This window comes from Panthera onca, chromosome B4 (genome assembly GCF_046562875.1).
Source record: "Panthera onca isolate mPanOnc1 chromosome B4, mPanOnc1 haplotype 2, whole genome shotgun sequence".
NCBI lineage: Eukaryota > Metazoa > Chordata > Mammalia > Carnivora > Felidae > Panthera > Panthera onca.
In genome coordinates, this window is record NC_138345.1 from 63,847,904 (window position 1) to 63,867,689 (window position 19,786).

The following is a 19,786-nucleotide window of genomic DNA, read 5'->3' on the forward strand; positions in this document are numbered from 1 at the left end:
TTTACCCTCTAGGCAGGATATTGCACACCTTTCTCTGAGGGAATATGTGCAACCTAAGAGAGAAGAAATAGAGAAACTGACATTTAGGATTGCCCAACAAATAAATGGCCCTAGAGTAAACTCAAAGTATACAAAAGCTCTCCATGTACTCAGAACTTCCAATCAGCTTTTCTGTCTTTTGCCCTCAATCATGAGCAGAAAACTAAAGATTACCAGAACTCTAAAGAAAGTCTCTATCATGAAAGGTAAAGACCAAATAGGCAGAAGAAGCACGTGTTGAGGAAACAATATGCTGAAGAAAGAAAATGTTACATAATTTCTGTTCAAAACTTCCCAGAAGAGACCACCTAAGAAGTCTATTATGATTACAACAATACATACCAAACATAATTTATTAGAAATGTGCCAGACAAGGGAAATGGCCTAATGAAATCAGTCAAATGGACTCTGAGAAGCTTTGGCACTTAAGTTTTATAAAGTTTTGTTGGGGAGGAGTTAGTCAAAGGATGGTTTTAGGCGGAAGTTAGTAAGAATGGGGGAGGGGCAGGATGGAAGGGTAGGGCTATGACAGGAAAGAATTGGTCAGAATTTGCAAGTGAGTTAAGCCTCTGACTGCTTTGATAGGTTAGGCAAGGCTGTTTGTGAAAGAGTCTGTGGTTTTATCTTTCCTGAACCCATGAGCTGTTGCTGAAATTGTCTGTCTTGCAAAATGTGGTCTTGGTGCTTTTTGTTTTTGTTTTTCAAGTTGTGGTTTCAGTAGTTTTCCATTTCTCAGTCCTGAGAGAGGTAAGAGAATATATTTTATTTTTAAAACTAGAACAAGACATTATTTTTAAAAATAAGTCAAAATGTAATAAATTTGAAGAGATAAAGTTGAAGAAATCAGACACAGAACAAAAAAGACAAGGAGATATGAAATAGGAGAAAAAAGGTAAGAAAATTAAATCAGTCTATGAAGTTCAGCAGACAAATAATAGGATTTCCAGGAAAGAAAAAACAGAAGGGAAGAAATCAATGATGAAATAATTCAAGGAAAATTTCCAGAGCTGAAGGACACAAATTTCCAAATCAAAAGGGCCCATTTTAACAGATAAAAATTGCCCTACACCAAAGCATATAATTGTGAAATCTAAAACATTTAAGGTAAAAGAGGAGATTCTCAAGCTTCCAGAAAAGGGACAGGAGGAGATAGGAGATAAAAAGCAGATCAACAGGAATCAGAATTGCTTTGGGCTTTTCAGCAGCAATGTGATATAGGGGAGGAAAAAGTTTTCTTTAACCCTGTTCGGGTTCTTGGTTATGTCTAAAAATTAAAGTGACATAGATTAATGGATGAAAATTATACAAATTTTGTAGAATTCTTACATGTATACAAGAGCCTTCATAAGAGAACGAAGACGAGAAGAAGTGACCAGAGCAGGAAGTTTTGATACCTTTTAGACAAAGGGACAATAAATTTGTGAGGAGACGACAAGACAAAGGAATTTGGGTTATGGATAGTAAATGGTAAATAGGCGACAAGGCTTATTTATGCAGGCTTCTGGGCCCTAAATGTCCTGTCTTTGGTTATAAGAACACCTCTCTTTCTCCTAGTGGAGGGATGGTATCTTTCACATGGAGGAATTATCTCTTCCTTTGAGGAAACAAGGGGGGGACAGCACAGAGGTCAGAGTGACCTTCCTGCTTCTACTGTTTTTTCAAACTCCAAATTAATATATTCAGTATGCCAAGGTGCCATATGTTGGGGTTGTGTGTCTAGAACCCCATCATTGAGATGCTAGAAGACATTAGAGTAGTACTTTAAAAATTCTGAAGGAAAATTTATCCCAAACAGAGAGCTCTCTATTTAGCCAAATTATCAAACAAGTGCTGGTGTATATAAAAACTTGCAAAGACTTGAAAAAAAAAAAAAGAAAACTTTGCAAAGACTATAAAAATAATCTCCATATGCCCTTCCTTAAGAAACTACTAGAGGAAGGGTGCCTGGGTGGCTCAGTTGGTTAAGTGTCCAGCTTCAGCTCAGGTCATGATCTCACAGTTCATTAGTTCAAGCCCCATATCAGATTCTGGGCTGTTAGTGCAGAGCCCAATTTGGATCCTGTCTCCCTCTCTCTCTCTCTCTCTCTCTGCCCCTCCCCTCTTGCACTCTATCCCTCTCTCTCAAAAATAAACATTACGAAAAAGAAAAAGAAAAAGAAACCACTGGAGGATATGTGCCACCAAAATGAGAAAACTAAGAAAGAACAAGGTATGAAACATAGGAAATGGGACAGAGGCAAAGGGAATGCCTGACATGGCAGTGAAAGGAAATCACAAATAAATATCAAGAGCCAAGGGTAGAAGGCAACTGGTTCAGATTGGGAGAGACACACACATGCTGAGAATGTCACCCCCAAGATGCCTACTGCCATGTTTAACCTGAGGTGAGAATCTTGTCTATGCATGGCATTTTTGTATTTCTTACCCCTTCTCCCTTGCAGCCTGGATCATCTGAGAATCTTCATTTTACCTTACAAAAGTGTTATGCTTTGCTCTACTCCTGAGACTTAAGATGTAGACCACAGTTAGCAGAAATAGAAAATACAGAACATTGCCCACTCCTTGACCGTATTCCTGCTGGATATCCAGTCCTAGGCTTGCACACTACAACCCTGTGTATGTTTTTCAGGACCATGTCTCCAAATTGCCCCAGATGAAGTTCTTAAAAACTCTCAGAAGACACTCTTTTCTGTCTTGTGAGCATTTGCTAAATAGTGACAACATTGCATTTTTCTTATCTAGATAGTTTTGTTCTTGCTGCACTCAGTGTTTCACAACTGAAAACTATCAGTAAATTCTTTCTTAGTGTAATGCAAATGGCACCCCAAGATTGAATTGCATAGGATTTGGGGCCTTACTACTGCCAGAATAATGAAGTGACCAGGTGAATCTGCAGTTAGCTTGCTGAGAATGCTGGGGAGCAGAGAAACAATTGCCAGGTACTTTATGGCATAATTCTCATTAAAAGCTTTTTTCCTTCTCTGTTTGTTAAGAGAAAAAGGAATTTGTGAAAGCTATAAAGAAAGGCAAGGGCATGATTAACATGAAAATCAGGAGAGAAGGACCAGGAGAGTGTTTTATTTAAGAGGAAACAATGGAGATATAAGCAAATTACCTTGGTAAAATCAGGACTTTGCTCCTTAATTTGTAATATACTTCCTAAAAGATCAGCTAAAAGCCCCATTAATCAAACAAAATTAAGTTTATTAGCCTTATTACAATAAGGAAAGTCATCACATTGACAGAGTCCTAACAGCATCTCAAAAGGCAAAAGTCAGGAGACAATATTTATAAGGTTTTAGGCCAGGGCAGGGTGATTTTATGGTGGGTCTGGCAAAACAAGGAGTTGAGTGGAATTAGATAACATGTATCCCATTATAGTTTTGAATTGTTTAGGAGAGCCAGATGATGTTCTTGAGTAAGTACTAACCAGTCAGCTAGATGAATAGGCTATTTTAGTTGTTTCATAGTTTTATTTTCTAAGGGGAAGTATTTCTTGGAGAGAGTAGCTAAGTTATTTTTGCTAGATCCTAATATTGATAGCACAAAAGCAGGAAAGAATGCTTTCTTCCAGAATTATTTAACATAGAAACAGAGAAATATGTTGGTTTCAGTTATCATAATTACCAAGATCCAAATAAGATAGAAACTAGAGAATAATGGAATATTCTTATTGAAAGTGTAAGCCCCACTGGCATCATGGGAGGGGTGTGTACCAATCTCAAGTCTGACTAAGAGTTGGAGACATTTACAAATATTTTTCTAGATGAATCTCTTAGTACATTACATTATCTTCTGCAATAACCTCAATTCAACCAAACCTCTTCTTGATCTTAATAGCCATCATAAGATGATTAAACACTTTGTTCAGGGTCTTACAGTAAGACCCAAGAAAATAGGTGAGAAAAGGGAACACAGCGTTTGCTGCCAGCTGAAAGGTGAAGAGGTTCAGAATAAGCCTCTCCAAAACGTGCCATTTTGGATGGATTACTTTGAGTTGAAATCAATCAAGGTCCAAAAGACTCAGGTTTTTATCTCCCCTCTTAACTGTCTACAAGAATTTAGATAGAGAGCATGGTCTAGGAAGAGAACTATCACCTGAGATAACGCTAAAGAATATGGGCTAGGTGTGGTAAACGGGGGGGAGGGGGGGGGGCGGTGCGGGGGAAGTTTGTCAGGGCCTGTGGATCAGATTAGTCTCTGTGTCCATTGTCTCTCCTTGTTTGTTTACCAAACATTTGTTCTTACCATCTTCCTGTGAATTGTCTTCTTCCCTTTTGAGGTCTCAGACCCTGACTGCCTTCTTCTTAGCTCAAGATGACATAGAGGCCTCAATTGCCTGACTGCCTGTGGGTCTCTCATTCTTAATTTTTTTTTTAACGTTTATTTATTTATTTTTTTTTGAGAGAGAGAGAGAGACAGAGCATGAGCAGGAGAGGGCCAGAGAGAGTGGGAGACACAGAATCTGAAGCAGGCTCCAGGCTTTGAGCTGTCAGCACAGAGCCTCACACAGGGCTCTAACTCATGGACCATGAGATCATGACCTAAGCTAAAGTCAGACACTTAACTGACTGAGCCACCAGGCACCCCATGAGTCTCACATTCTTATGGTGCCCTATACTACATCATTAAATGTGTTTATTTCTTGTTGATCTGTCTTATGTTAATTTAATTAATAGACCAGCCAAAAGAATCTGGAAAGGTAGAGGAAAATTTTTCCATCCCCTATAAAGGTCAGTCAGAAATTGAGATGACTCACCTTCCTCCCTTTTCTGGTAGTTAGCAGAAACCTTATGTTATAAGGAACAAAAATATAATGTGTGACGCAAGGCAAAAGTTTATTTCTAGTTACCTAAGGTAGATGGCTTGAGAGTTAGTTACGTTCAAGTTTAGCAAGAAACTTACAATTTAAGCTAGTCTGGAGCTTTGGTTTCCCTTCTACCTAGAAAAAGGAGTGCTTTAACTTGAGGCCTGCAATTCTATTATATAAAGTCTATAAGAGATTTTAACACAAGTTACAGAACAGCAAGAATTGTAGAAAAAAATATATTTTGTGGTCTTCCACAGAGAGTCAAGCTTCTGAGTGTCCATTAGGACATCCTAGGACATGCAAGATTCCTGCATTGTTCATCCCGATTTGATACTAGAAAAAGATGTGGACATTAATTTCCTGAAGTTTAGCTTTTGATCTAAGACTTAACTCTGGACTTTGAGACCAGCCTACTCTCTTAAAACCCGAAATTATGACTCAGAAAAATTGCAAATTGCTTAAAGGATATTTCTGATGATTTTTTCACATCATGAATGTTAATCTAAAAATTTCAAGTGTCTACTGTACTTTAATTAAATATTCTCCCAGACAAAATCCTAAAAGAAATTTATGAGCTAGTAAATTCAGAGTTACTCCTTTACATTGAAAATTGATCCCTTGAAGTCACTTAAAACACTAATTTTTTATTATTTTCTATTTTGAAATCTTCAAATGTTGACTGTTTGAGAGTGGAGCCCTTTTGGATAGGGCTTGATGAAGGAGTAAGTGAAAAGCAAAAGACAGTTTGGATATTTACCATCTTTGAAATTATCTTCAAAGGGCAGTATAGAAAAAATTTTGTAAAACATGATTTACCCATACTTGGCATTTGTGTTATTTCCACATATGTTTCCTCAAGTAGATTCACATCATATGAAAAGGGTTTTGTGTCCTGTTTTCAAGGGGAGGGAAGGTTGAGGATGACTCTTCAAAGTCTAACTTGAAAATCAAGGCAGAAAGAATGGATGACAGTATTTGGATGACTTCCTTCAAAATACATGGGCTTGACATTATTCCACAGTGCTTCTATTGAACATGACCTCTGGGGTTAAAAAGACTTTGGTTCAGGGTACCCGGGTGGCTCAGTCAGTTAAGCATCTGACTCTTGATTTCAGCTCAAGTTATAATCTTACAGTTCATAGGTTTGAGCCCCATGTCGGGCTCTGCATTGACAGCATGAAACCTCCTTAGAATTCCTCTCTCCTCTCTCCCTCTCTCTCTTCCCCTCCCCTGCTCATGTTCTCATTTTCTCTCTCTCTCTCTCTCTCTCTCTCTCTCTCTCTCTCTCAAAAAGAAATAATAAATTTAAAGAAAAAAAAAAAAGAAAGACTGTTTCAAATCCTTGTTCTGCCATGTGTTGCTACCTAGTCTTGGAACAATTACTTAACTACTCTGAGCCTTAGTTTTTGCATCTGACAAATGGGGATAATAATGGTGTCTATTTACTGTGTCACTGAAAACATTAAATGACTTTAAAAAACGTAAAACAGTACCATGCTCAATAAATATTAGTGGCAGTTTCGGTGACTCCCCACCATTATCCTAAAAATATTAAAGGTGAAACTCTTTAAGATGGCAAAGTCTTAATCTGGCTCATGCTCATTACCCCAGTGTACCAAATGGAATATACATTCTTCCACAAACTATGATGTTCTTTGGGTCTCTGCCTTGTTCATGCCTTCACCTCCTCTATTCCCAGGAGTCTTTATCTTCTCAGATTGACTATTTTTGAGAAAGCTAGAGAGAGACAGAGCATGATGGGAAGAGGGGCAGAGAGAAGGGGAGACAGAATCCAAAGCAGGCTGTAGGGTCTGAACTGTCAGCACAGAGCCTGACACAGGGCTCCAACTCATGAACCGCAAGATCATGACCAGAGCTGGTCAGATGCTTCACCGACTGAGCCACCCAGGTGCCCCTCACTATCCATTTCTTAAGGCTCAGCCCTGGCATTACTTCTCTAAAGTCTCCATTGATTATGTTAAGGTGCTCCTCGTGTGTCCTTGGGATAACTTCTGTTCATATCTATCTATATCTTTGCATTTATAACTTTGTTTCACTGCTGTAAATTCTCTGAGAGCAGAGATTATGTATTATTCATATTGTGAACCCCAGAGGCCAGTGCAGTGATTTGTACATGGGAGATATTCAGTGAACGTTAGATAAGTGAATAATGAATGACTAAATTATGCTCAGACAAACTAATTCCAGGTTCTAATCCTTTGTTTTGCAGTTCTAGGACCTCAAGTTTGTTTAAACATTCAGGAAGAAGCAAGCTTAACGGAACTAAATCATACTAAATAGACTCTCAAAGTAGTGTATAAACCAGAATGCAATTTATTGAAAAAGAACTCCTATCAATGCATTGTCTCCCCTAGAGGTAAGTCTATAGTAATAATCAGTATAATTTCTGAGGAGCTCAGTATGTTCCAGGTAATGCCCTGAGTTCACCAGGAGTGAGTCCATCTCTGAAAAATGAACTAGTGTTAAGTAGGCTATTGAGATGGCCTTGAAAAACTAGAGAGTCAATGTATCAATTTACAATTACATTGAGCACAGACTGCTCAATTCTGTATGAAGAGCACATTCTCTTCCAGCACTCAAGCCATCCAGGAAGCCAATCCCAACCAAGGGCTCAATTATTAATTTACAAGGTAAAAGTTACTATGACAGGGAGGGGAAATACTATACTCAAGAACCTTATGATGTACATAAGTTGTTCTCATACAACTTATAAGTACATAATATGTACTCTACAGTCTGACCTTTGAAGCCAAATCATTAGAATAAAGGAAGCTAGATGATCAAATATTTAATGGTATCAGGCTGAAATGAGATTTGTGAAAGGGAACTGAACACTAGTAGTCTGTGGGTTAAAGCCTTCTCACTGCAAAAACACCAAAGAAAACTTGTGAATTTAGTTATTACACCATTTATCTGGCTAACCTACCACCTTCACACTAACTTTTCTATGGATGGGTGAATCTGGTTGACAATTTTTTTTTTTTCTTAAAGAGTCAGATAATAAATATTTTCAGCTTTGTGGTCCATATAGTGTCTGTTACAAGTACTCAACTATGCCATCACAGCATAAAAGTAGCCACAGGTAATACATAAATGAATGAGCATGGCTATGTTCAAATAAGACCATTTATGGACACTAAAATGTGACCTTCATATAATTTTCATGGGTCATTAAGTATTATTATTCTTTTGATTTTTTTTTCCCAACCACTTAAAAAGCCACTCAACCCACAGGTGATACAAAAATAGGCTGCAGGTAATTTATTGACCCATTATCTAGTCAATAAAAAATAATCAGGCTAGGAGGTGTGGCCTAATATTAATAAAGAAATAAGGGAGTTTTGAAAGGCAGTTCCCTAAATTATTCCTTAAAGTTATCTCAGCAGTGACAGGTTAATCTCATTACAGAGTTGGGTAATCTCATTATAGAGCCCCTACACAAATCTAGGATGCCTACTTATTCTGTAGTTTTCTTGGGAGGCAGATTGCTAAAACTCTCACTGCTTTAGACCCCCCCCATTTTAGCCCCTCTCCTCAGTATTTCTACAGCAGGTGATTCGTTCTCTAAGCTTTGACTCCAGCGTCCTTTAGAACACAACATTGATCATTTTCCCTATGCCTAGACACTGTCCTACTCTACTGCTACTCCCCAACAAAGAGTTAGTTATCATCAATATTTATTGGATATCAGCTGGAGAAACAAAGAGTAAGACAGAAAATGTCCCTGCCCTTAAAGAATTTCCAGCCTCATCAGAAGGCAGATTTTCTTCATATAACAACGTGATTGCCAATTAGCTGTGTAAACGGCTAATTTTGCAGTCCTAATCTTTACTGGCCTCTCCAAAAAGCTACCTCAACTAAAATTTCTCTGATACAGAAAATCTATGTTAATATCAACGGAAGCTTCCTTGGGAGCTATCTTTATTTATACACACTGTCTTTTGTTTAGCTTAATTTATATTATTGCCATTGCATTATGTGACCCTTCAGGACATAAATCAAGTAGATGATTAACAAAATATTTCATATTAATATAGAGAGGTTTTACAATATTAAACTGACAGTCATTTCATATTTCCATACTTATATGCTTGGGTCACTGTGTGTGCCTTATATGAATACTTACCTCATTGGTTCCATCAATGTTCTTTCATGGTGGATTACTTTGTATTTTAGTCGACTTAACTTTAATATCCTAAAATAGAGTAACGAGAGTCATTTCTATTTTAGTTTTAGCAACTGTTATTGAATTAGTATTTAGATTTTTTTTTTAATGTTTATTTTTGAGAGTGAGAGAGAGAGAAAGAGTGCAAGCAGGGGAGGGGCAGAGAGAGAGGGAGACACAGAATCTGAAGCAGGCTCCGGGCTCTGACCTGTCAGCACAGAGCCCGATGCAGGGCTCAGACTCACAGACCATGAGATCATGACCTGAGCCAAAGTCAGACACTTAAACAACTGACCCACGCAGGTGCCCCAAATTATTATTATTTTAGAGTGAGATTTTAATAAATTGATTTTGAAGTTGAGGGGTGAATAAATGCGTGGGGTTGTGGGTGGGGAGTGGGAACATCATTCCCACCATTCCCACTGTATTGGGAACGTCAGAGTGGTGCCTTCCAGCTAAGTAGTAAAGCTGGGGTGTGTGTGAAGAAGAGGATCATGGATGCCTGGTGATGAGTTAAAACTTCATGCAGTATAAATACATCAGCATTCTATGATTTCATTTTACATCTGTTTCATTTCATTCTGCATTCCAAAGCAATATCAAATAGAAAATGACATTTAGATGTCTTCCATTTTCTTACAGAATTCAAATTTGTTGCCTAATGTCAAGATTGCTCCCATTTCAGAAATCTCACATTCAGGGATCCTGGGTGGCTCAGTTGGTTAAGTGTCCAACTTTGGCTCAGGTTATGATCTCACAGTTTGTGGGTTTGAGCCCCCTCATCGGGCTCTGTGCTGGCAGCTCGGAGCCTGGAGACTGTTTGGATTCTGTGTCTTCCTCTCTCTCTCTCCCCCTCCCCTCCTTGTGGTCTCTCTCTCTCTCAAAAATAAATAAATATTAAAATAAATAAATAAATAAATAAATCTCACATTCACTGTTCCTTCTACTAAAAAACACAATTCAGGGCACCTGACTGGCTTAGTCAGAAGAATATATGACTCTTGATCTTGGGGTTGTAAGTTTGAGCCCCACGTTGGGTATATAGATTACTTAAACAAACAAATAAATATTTAAAAATAAAAACAAAATTCAACTGAGAAAATTTGAAGATCTAACTGGCTTTATTAAATGATTCATGAATCTGGTAGTATCCAATCTAGCAAGTAGAAGGGAATTTCTTTGAACTAAACAAAAGAAAGGTTTTTAAAGGCAAAGAAGGTGCATAAAACTAGAAGAAAAGAATTTATTAGCATGAAATGCATTGTTTAGGCAAGGTTGCCCTCTTAAGGGGAGTGTGTAGAGAATAAGATGGACTTACTCATGTCAAGCAATGACTCATGTCAAGCAGTGATGTAAGCAGCCAATGGTGTTGCAACTAAGACCAGATAGCACCAAAACCAGCACAGACTAGCAGTTCCAAGGACTGATAATCTCTACGACCACTGGAACCTGGAAGAACCAGGAGCTGATAATCACTAGAACCAGAAAGGGCCTACAAAGGCCTAACACTGATTAAACTCCATTGGAAAGGGAGAACTTCTGCATCTAAATATCAGACTCTCCAGACACAGACCCTTTCACCTCTGACCAAATTTGAAAGACAGACACCTGCCTCTCAGTTGATCTCTGAACCTTATAGGGAGCCTCCAACGCCAGAATATAATAAGCAGTACATGCCAAAAGCTGACCTGGACTAGACAGGCTTCATCTCAACTGTGTACTTACAGACTGACTTTACTCTGGCTCATTAACTTCTTACCTCCTGATGTATCTTGTTTGTTGTGTGACTTTGTGCTTTGCTTTGTTGATATGCATGAAGCCAAGTTAAATGCGTGGTGAAATGCCATTGAGTTTGGAATCCTGAACCTGCTTCACAATTAATATTAACCTTGTTTTATGATTAAATGCTGGAAGCCGAGCTATCCCAGCCTGAGTGGCAAGGCCCGGGCTGTGGACGGATTGGTGACTACAGGGTGGCCCTCCGACAGTGAAGCTTCTTGTACTCCCGCTTTTAGGTAATTTGGCCTTATTAAAGTACCTGGGGTATTGTCTGTTGGGGAATTGCCCTCGGCAGGCCCCCTGGGAAAAGAACCATTAGGGAAGAAAATAAGGTTCCGCAAGAAATTGTGCGGCCTTACGTTTAGCCCTTGCCATCCCCTATGAAGACTCCTCTACTCACAGGAAGGATAGCCTCATACATTTGCCAGCAAAGAGGGCCTGTAAAGGAGAGACATATGGATTTGAAAGCCCCACTCCGGGAACTAAGGAGTGTATCTATGGACACAGGTCACTCTAACCCGTAGGCCCACTTGGCCCCCAGGAGGCATTCCAGATGATGACTGAACCTAATGGGTTAAGGTACAGAATGGTCCATTAGTTCCTAGGTGCATTGTTTCTCTGAGAATGCATAAGGCGTGGGTTCCTAAGGCCCTTTTGGCCCCCTCCTCGCACCTTGGACCCAGGCAAACACTTTTGTTCTTCAAAACCATGAATGTTTCAGGGAAACAACTAAGAGGTCACGTCCCTGTAACTGTTCCACTTGAGGTGTTGAGGGATAGATGACCTTTCATGAAAACAGCAAAGCAAATACTTCTTAGCTTATAGATAAATGTAGATACATAATAAAAACAATGAAAGAAATTAATCAATAAGCAAAGGGCAGGAGGGAAAGTTACAAAAAAACAACCACGTTATTCCTTATTGGGTGATTACACAAAGGAACAATTTTACAATTGGGTAATGCCAGAAAACATAGATGACGTATGCTACAAGGAAATCACTAGCAAATATAATGCCACGTTTGCTGCAATAATCGGCCAGTTCAACACACTGCTGTTGTCTGTGTCCATTTTTATTTTTTATTTTAGTTGTTTTATTTTAGTTTTGTTTTATTTTCACTTTTTCGCCGACACCGTTCATCCTTCGGGAACCCCTGGACTTGCTGGAGCTGGACTCCGGCAATTAAATAAAGCTGACATTGTGGAGAGACACATCTTGTGTGTGTTCGTCTTCATAGAGTGACCAAACCAACATGAGTTCATTCCTTGGTGAGTCACAGATAGAAACTACACCAGGCTGAGTTGTTGCACAAAGTAAAGTTTATTTGCAGCAAATAAGGAGATCACAGAGAATAACTTCTAAAACTGTGACTCTCCAAGCGACGGTGGATGGGTTCCTTTTATTTAGGGTTAGGATAAATATTTAAAAAGGGGGTTCTTATATATATCAAGGGGCATAAGGTTGTGCATGTGCTTTAAGGAAACATGCCTACACATACATTGTATGTTATGTAAATGAGGCTTGTGCTCCTCTTTGGGCAGAGATTTTAGTATTATAATGAGGTAAAGGTAATTGTCGGTCATTCTAGAGGTCACTGCATAGTCCATCAGCACAGTTGTGAGTCAGGGTTATGCTCAAACTGATCTGGGTGTTCTGGGCCTCTGGAAGTCTTGCCAGGGCTGTCACCATTGCTGAAGGGGTGCGTTTGCTTTCCATTTGCCTTAGTTAAGAAATAAACTGGAAGGAAGAGTTTAAGGAAAAATGTGGGACAAAGGTCAGTGAGTACACAAATAGCTGTACAGTAAAAGTCAGGTCTTGGGATCTAGCCGGTGACAATAGTATACTCGTGACAGTGTAGAAGGGATATATCAATAAGTTTCCTAGTATTAGGGCACCTGGGTGGCTCAGTCAGTTAAGCGTCTGACTCTTGATTTCGGCTCAGATCATGATCTTATGGTTCGTGAGATCAAGCCCCATGTCAGGCTCCACACTGACAGTGCAGAGCCTGCTTGGGATTCTCTCTGTCCTCTCTGTCCTTCCCCTGCTCATGCTCTCTCTCTCTCTCTCTCTCAAAATAAATAAATAAACTTAAATAAATAAATTTTCTAGTATTGACCAGTAAATTCCACGTTGACTGGCTAAAGATTACATTCCTGGAGAGTTGGAACTGTAGGTAGGTTAGGTATTAAATCTTGCTCTACTGACTTGGGGCCTTAACCTCAATGATGCCATTTTGGGCCTGTGATTTTCTTTTTAATGCTTATTTTTTTGAAAAGTATACTATTCCTCCTAAGGCAAAAAGTATGTTGTTGGGTCTTGGGGCAGGCACATTGGCATATTGGTTATTTGTGATTTTGGCTCAGGTCATGATTCCAGGATCATGAGATCAAGACACATGAGGTGTGGAGCCTTCTTAAGATTCTCTGTCTCCCTCTCCCTCTCAACCTCCCCTGCTCCCCCTTTCTCTCTCTCTCAAAATGAATAAATAAAAATAAAAATAAAAGAATAAAAACAGCCAATGCAAGAACACCCTCCTTTGTCTCCAGAAAGCAAGAAATAAACCTCCAATGTGAAGGGTATACTCCCTGAACCAAGAGGTAGAAATGTGCATCCTTATCAGAGACAGGAATTCAGGACCAAGGACATAAAAAAAAAAAAAAAAAAAAAAAAAAAAAAAAAAAAAGCCTCTGGATAGATTCAAACCTATGTTTCTTTGTCTTATCGATTCCTCACATATTTGTTTTTGTGTATAAAAAGTATAAATGCTGCCTGCCTTCGTCATTTCTTAAGTCCCATATCTATGAGACCTTTGCATGAATTAGCTAAATTTGCTTTTTTCACCGTTAACCTGTCTTGTGTCAGTTTAATTATTTGACCAGTCACAAGAACCGAACAGTCTTGGGAGGATATTTTCCCTCTTCCCAAAGTGTCCGTCTTTTACAAATGGTATTTCAAAATAAATCCCTTAGGTATTCAACCCATCCAAACAGACTGCCATGCTAAAGCTCCCTTACCCAGAATTTCAGGCACCTCTGCTCTTAGTCTATCTTGGGACTCTGAGGAAGGCTTCTAGGAAAAGATAAGCTAGAATGAATTTTGAAGGATGGGTAAGAAAAAGTTGGAAGAGTGTTCCAAAAGAGTATCAGCTACCTGAGAGGCTGGAGAGTTTATGAAGAGCCTTCCATTGTATATGATGCTATGGAGCTTCAAATCTTTTTTTCCAGTTTGTGATGAAAAAGTTTAAAGCTGTGTCTGGTTGTAAAGGAAAACTAATGTCTTCATTTATATTATACACACTAACCTCCGAATATTCAGACCACTCCAGTACTCAGAATTATGAGGTTTTGGAGTGATTGGGGGGATCCAGAGCCAACAGTCAAGGAATTCTTGAAGACATCTTTGGTGCAAAAAGGTGATTTTATTAAAGCATGGGGACAGGACCCGTGGGCAGAAAGAGCTGCCCTGGGACCATGAAGAGACACTGGTTATAAACTTGGGAGTTGGGGGATGTAAAGTTCAAGGCAAGCTTCCAATCAGATTTTCATATGCTAAAGAAGACTCACGGGATACTGGAGGCCTAGCTATTGTCAAGCTAAGGTTGTTTTTCCCTCTAGCAAAGCATAAGCTTTGGGGAATTCCTGGAGAAATGTTTTACTCTGCCAGCCTCAAGTATTTGTCAGTGGGCTGCAGGTTTTCAGGAAATTTATTTTATCTGTCATTTCTTTCTGCCTTTGTGTCCCACACCAAGAACACTCCACAACACTCACGATGCCATGTATGGGTTTTCTACACATCATGGAATTCTATGACACCCACTGGGTGTCCTGCAATTTAACTCAATTCTGACACTTTCTACCTGGAGATAGCACCAGGTCCCACAGGTTAAGGGCTCAGTTCCATTAGACTGTCCCCTCATTTCTACCTCAGACTCCAATCACAAACCTAGGTTGTCACTTGTGCTTCTGACCAACAGCCTATAACGTAGAGGTTCACCCCCTCCTCTAATTAATTTGCTAGAGCAGCTCATAGAACTTAGGAAAAGAGTTAACAACAGTCCCTGGGGCACCTGGGTGGCTCAGTCAGTTGAGCATCCGGCTCTTGATTTCAGCTCGGGTCATGGGATGGAGCCCAGCAGCAGGCTCCACTCAGAATAGAGTCTGCTTAAGCCCTCTGCCACTCTCCCCTGCTTGCTCTCTCTCTCTCTTGAAAGAAAGAAAGAAAGAAAGAAAGAAAGAAAGAAAGAAAGAAAGAAAGAAAGAAAGAAAGAAAATTTCATAAAAAAAGAAGAAAGAAACAGTGAGCCCCAAATGTAGTCACTTGCCCCCAGCACAGCAAAACTTAACTGCAGTTTGAACCTCTCCCAGAAATAAATGTGACCTTTAAGCAGTTGATCTGAAATGTCCTGATCAGCACCTGTGAGATAATCTCCATAAGTCCCTGTATTCCCTTCCCCCCAAAACACAGAAGCCCTAAAACAACCTTCCTTTTCTTTTGCTAATAACTTCCCTGCTCCCCTGCTTTTTGCCTAGAAAAACCTTGTGTTTGGTACAATTCCTCAGAAAGCCTATCTATTTGCTAGGAAGGATGCTGTCCAATTCACGTATTGAATAAAGCCAATTAGATCTTCAAATTTGCTCAGTTTATTGCAGAGGGCATTAAAGGATACGGATGAACAGCCAGATGAAGGGCTACATGGGGTGGGGCATGTGGGGAAGGTGGGGAAGTACACCTAGCTTCTGTGTCTTCTCTAGGAGGACCACTCTCAGCACCCTCACATACCCCTGCGGCCCGGGCTTCATCACACAGACAGGACTGCTTAAATCCTTGGTCGTTGGGGACTGATTTGACCTTCAACCCCTCTCTCCTCCCCGGAGATGGGGGTTAGTGAGGAGAGACTGAAAGTGCCAACCCTCTAATCACAGAGTTTGTTCCACTGGCAATCAGCCCCCTTCTTAGATGCACTCCAAAAGTCTCATTAACGTGAACTCAGGTGTGGCTGAAAGGGGATTGTTACATGAATAACAAATGGCACCCATTTCTTCTTCCTTACCCTGGAGCTATTTCAGGAACTGGGAACCCAAATCAATACTGTAAACAAAAGATGCCCCTAAAACTCTTAATACTGAAAATTGCAAGGGTTTTGCAGGAACAGTAGACAGAAAGAAATAGATATTTCTTTAATAAATCGCAATATCACAGTGGCACAATCAGATTAGTAGTTTAAACTTTAAACTAGATGAGTCATCCTAATTGTGACAAGGATAGGTTTAGTGGAGGCAGACAGTCAGGCAAAGCTGTGGTAATGAAGGCAGACACTGAAAAAGCCCTTAATAACTCAGTGGTGGTGATGAAACATTGTAGTTAGACGGTCAATCTTAACACTCATTCATTCTTCATACTTAAAAAATAACTGTTAATTGGTGAGTATGTGTTTTTAAGTATATCCTCAATTGCCTGGCAGGATCCCCGTTTGACCTGTTGTCTTGGTTTCTGCTTTCACTCTCAGTGGTGACCTCATGTGGGTGATCATTTATGAAGTCTCCCTATTATTTAAGCAACCCCTACATAGGACACCAATAATTGCTAATGGTTTTGCAGTTTAATGTTTCATCTCAGCTTTTCCTCTCATTGTCTGCATGACTTTACCTCTGTTATTGTTTCCTTTGTGAAATATACAGATTGATCATATCCTCAGTATGTTTTTGTTCTTTTTAGGATCAGTGTTGTCAAGACCCCTTCCTACATTAATTCCTAAGTCAATGTGGGGTGTGTGTGTGTGTGTGTGTGTATGTGTGTATGTTTCAACATTTTTTCAACTTTGTTGGAAACGCATAAAGTTCAATTTTGTATCACCACCCAATATAGACATAGGTGCATATATAATTGAAAGAAAAGTTTCACAAGGTAATGGCAAGACAATCTTGCAATGAATTCTGGTATTTCATAGTCTACTCTTTTCTGTTATATTCTAGTCCATTTGATTCCACTTCGTTTTTTAAAAATTCTGGTCAAAACCCACCACCATATGGTTATGGTTTTATGAATTGACCAATGGGTTGTAACTTGAAAATTGAAAACTACTGGGGAGCCTGGGTGGCTCACTTGGGGTTGAGTGAAGGACTCTTTACATGGGCACAGGTCATGATCTCATGGTTTGTGAGTTCGAGCCTCAAATCAGGCTCTGTGCTGACAGCTTGGGTCCTGTTTGGGATTCTATCTCCCTCTCTCTCTGCCTCTCCCTGCTCACTCTCTCACTCTCTCAAAATAAATAAAAATAAGCTTTAAAATAAAGAAAATTGAAAACAACTGCAGTAGATTATCCCATCATTGTGTCACCAGCAAGACCTCAATAAGTAGGGAAAGGGTTAGCAGTAGGCAGGGATAGATAAGGGACCCTCCCTGAGGCTGATTGCAGCTGCAGTGGCTCCACCTGGGCCACACCCTAGAGTTCAAGGCTCACCTTAGGGGCCCTCAGCCCTCCTACTCCTCACAGTGTCTACCATGCTGCTGGGAGGCTATAGCTGTGGGCGGGTTTTGGAAAAAAAGGATAAATGCATTCCAGACCTGACCATGCTAGGTGCCATGAATAGTCTCACAAACTGTTGTCCAGTTCCTGATAAGGTACCAATAAAAAGAGAGAAAAACATTTGGCAGCAACCCAGTCGGGGACCCTTCTCACTCTTCAGAGCTTTGTACTTTCGCTCAACAAACTCTATCGCTTTGCTCACTCTCTCCTGTCTGAGAGACTCATTCTTCAACTCTATGAGACAAGGACCAGCGTCTCTCCCACCCTCCTGTAACACTAAGACCTAAGCTTTACTGCACACCAACTTATACTCACCTACGTTTGTTCCACATGTTTCCTTAAGCTCTTATTTCTAGTTTCTCTCTCTCTCTTTTAGTAATCTCTACACCCAGTTTGCGGCTTGAACTCACAACCCTGAGTCAAGACTTGCATGCTCTACTGACAGCCAGCCAGGTGCTCATTCAATCAATCTGTCCTACTCTGGTCTCTGGCAACTGTGGATCTGCTTTCTGTCACTATATAGCTTGCTTTCCTGGGATTTTATGTAAATGGAATCATACAGTATAATCACTTGTGTTGGACTCTTTCCATCCAGCATAATACTTTTGAGATTCATACCAGCAATGAATTAAAGTTCCAAATGCTCCACATTGTCACCAACACCTGATATTATTAGTCTTTTTAATTTGAATCACTCTAGCGGGTGTGAAGTGGTATTTCATGGTTTTATTTTGCATTTCCCAATGATTAAGTGATGTTCTTATTTGCCATTCATATAACTTCTTTGGTAAAGTGTCTGTTCACATTTCTCTCTTATTCTTGCCAGACTTGTGTATTCTTTTAAAATAACTTCCTTTTAAGTTGGATTTATTTTTGTGTTTTTCTCATTTTGGGGTTTAGGACATGCTACCTATAAATATGACATGCTGGCATATTGAATATTTTGAACTAAAGGAGTTTGAGAAAACAGAAACAGAAAGGTCACTTTGACCTTTCCTCTGTCCTCTTCCCCTACAAAGGTCATAAAACCATCATATGAGAGGAGCTTTCCCTATGCTGAAGGAAAGGAGCGCCCTTACTCCAAGGACAAAGAGACAAGAAGAAGAATCCAAACAAACAGGTCTTGCTATGTTTCTCCCAGTTTACTGTATTTACTTCCTAATACAAGCTTTTTAAATTTATAAATTTCTATTATTTAGCTGCATTCTGCGTTTACCATCTGTGATATTTTTATAATCATTTGGCTCAACATATTATCATTTCCATTCAGAAATCTTTTTTTTTTAGGGGTGCCTGGGTGGCTCAGTTGGTTAAGGTCAGACTTCGGTTCAGGTCATGATCTCCCAATTTGTGAGTTCGAGCCCCACATTGGGCTCGGTGCTGACAGCTCAGAGCTTGCAGCCCCCTTCAGATTCTGTGTCTCCCTCTCTTCTCTGCCCCTCCCCTGCTTGTACTCTGTCTCTCTCTCAAAAAAAATAAGTATTAAAAAAATTTTAAAAAAAGAGACAATGCAAGCATAATAAAATAATTTTCAGACAAAACTGAGTCTCTAAAATAGGAAAAAGTTAGGTAGGAGGAAATTGATCCCAGATGAAAAGTTTAAGTTCAAGAAGAAACAAAGGTAAAAAAAAAAAAAAAAAGTAGTAAATGTTTGAATACATTTTTTAAAAAATATTTTTAATGCTTATCTTTTGAGAGAGACAGAGACAGAGCACAAGTGGGGGAGGCGCAGAGAGAGAGGGAGACACAGAATCCGAAGCAGGCGCCAGGCTGTGAGCTATCAGCACAGAGCCCGAAGCGGGGCTTGAACTCATGAACCACGAGATCATGACCTGAGCTGAAGTCGGGTGCTCAACTGACTGAGCCACCCAGGTGCCCCAATGTTTGAATAAATCTAAACAAATATCAACTATAAAACAATGATGACATTTAATGATATGTATATTTAAAATAAAAAAATCCAAAGTAATATATGTCAGGTCCATCTTCTGGAGGAGATAAAGATATTTATTAACTTCAGACATTGTAATTTAAAAAAAAAATTTTTTTTTAATGTTTTATTTATTTTTGAGACAGAGAGAGACAGAGCATGAACGGGGGAGGGGCAGAGAGAGAGGGAGACACAGAATCTGAAGCAGGCTCCAGGCTCTGAGCCATCAGCCCAGAGCCCAACGCGGGGCTCGAACTCACGGACCGCGAGATCGTGACCCGAGCTGAAGTCGGCTGCTTAACCGACTGAGCCACCCAGGTGCTCCCAGACATTGTAATTTAAATGATCACGTTGCAATGTATAGGGTAATCAATAACAAAAAACGAAAACAAAAACCACATCCCCAAAACAAATAGAATATATAACTCCCAAACTAGTAGGAAAAATAATAAAATTAATCCAAAAGAAGACAAAAAAAAAGAGTAGGAAGTAAATACAACCTAAACTAGGATGGTA

At 39.6% G+C, this 19,786-nt stretch overlaps 1 long non-coding RNA gene across 1 annotated transcript in view; it reads left to right on the plus strand.

The window, feature by feature from the left end:
• Positions 1-18,452, plus strand: part of LOC132694549 (uncharacterized) — a 47,722-nt gene extending 29,270 nt beyond the window's left edge. Inside the window, exons 3-4 of the long non-coding RNA XR_009617357.3 lie at positions 7,080-7,226; positions 18,360-18,452. This is a non-coding gene — a long non-coding RNA (uncharacterized LOC132694549). The remainder of the gene's footprint in view (positions 1-7,079; positions 7,227-18,359) is intronic.
• Positions 18,453-19,786: the final 1,334 nt, after the last annotated feature.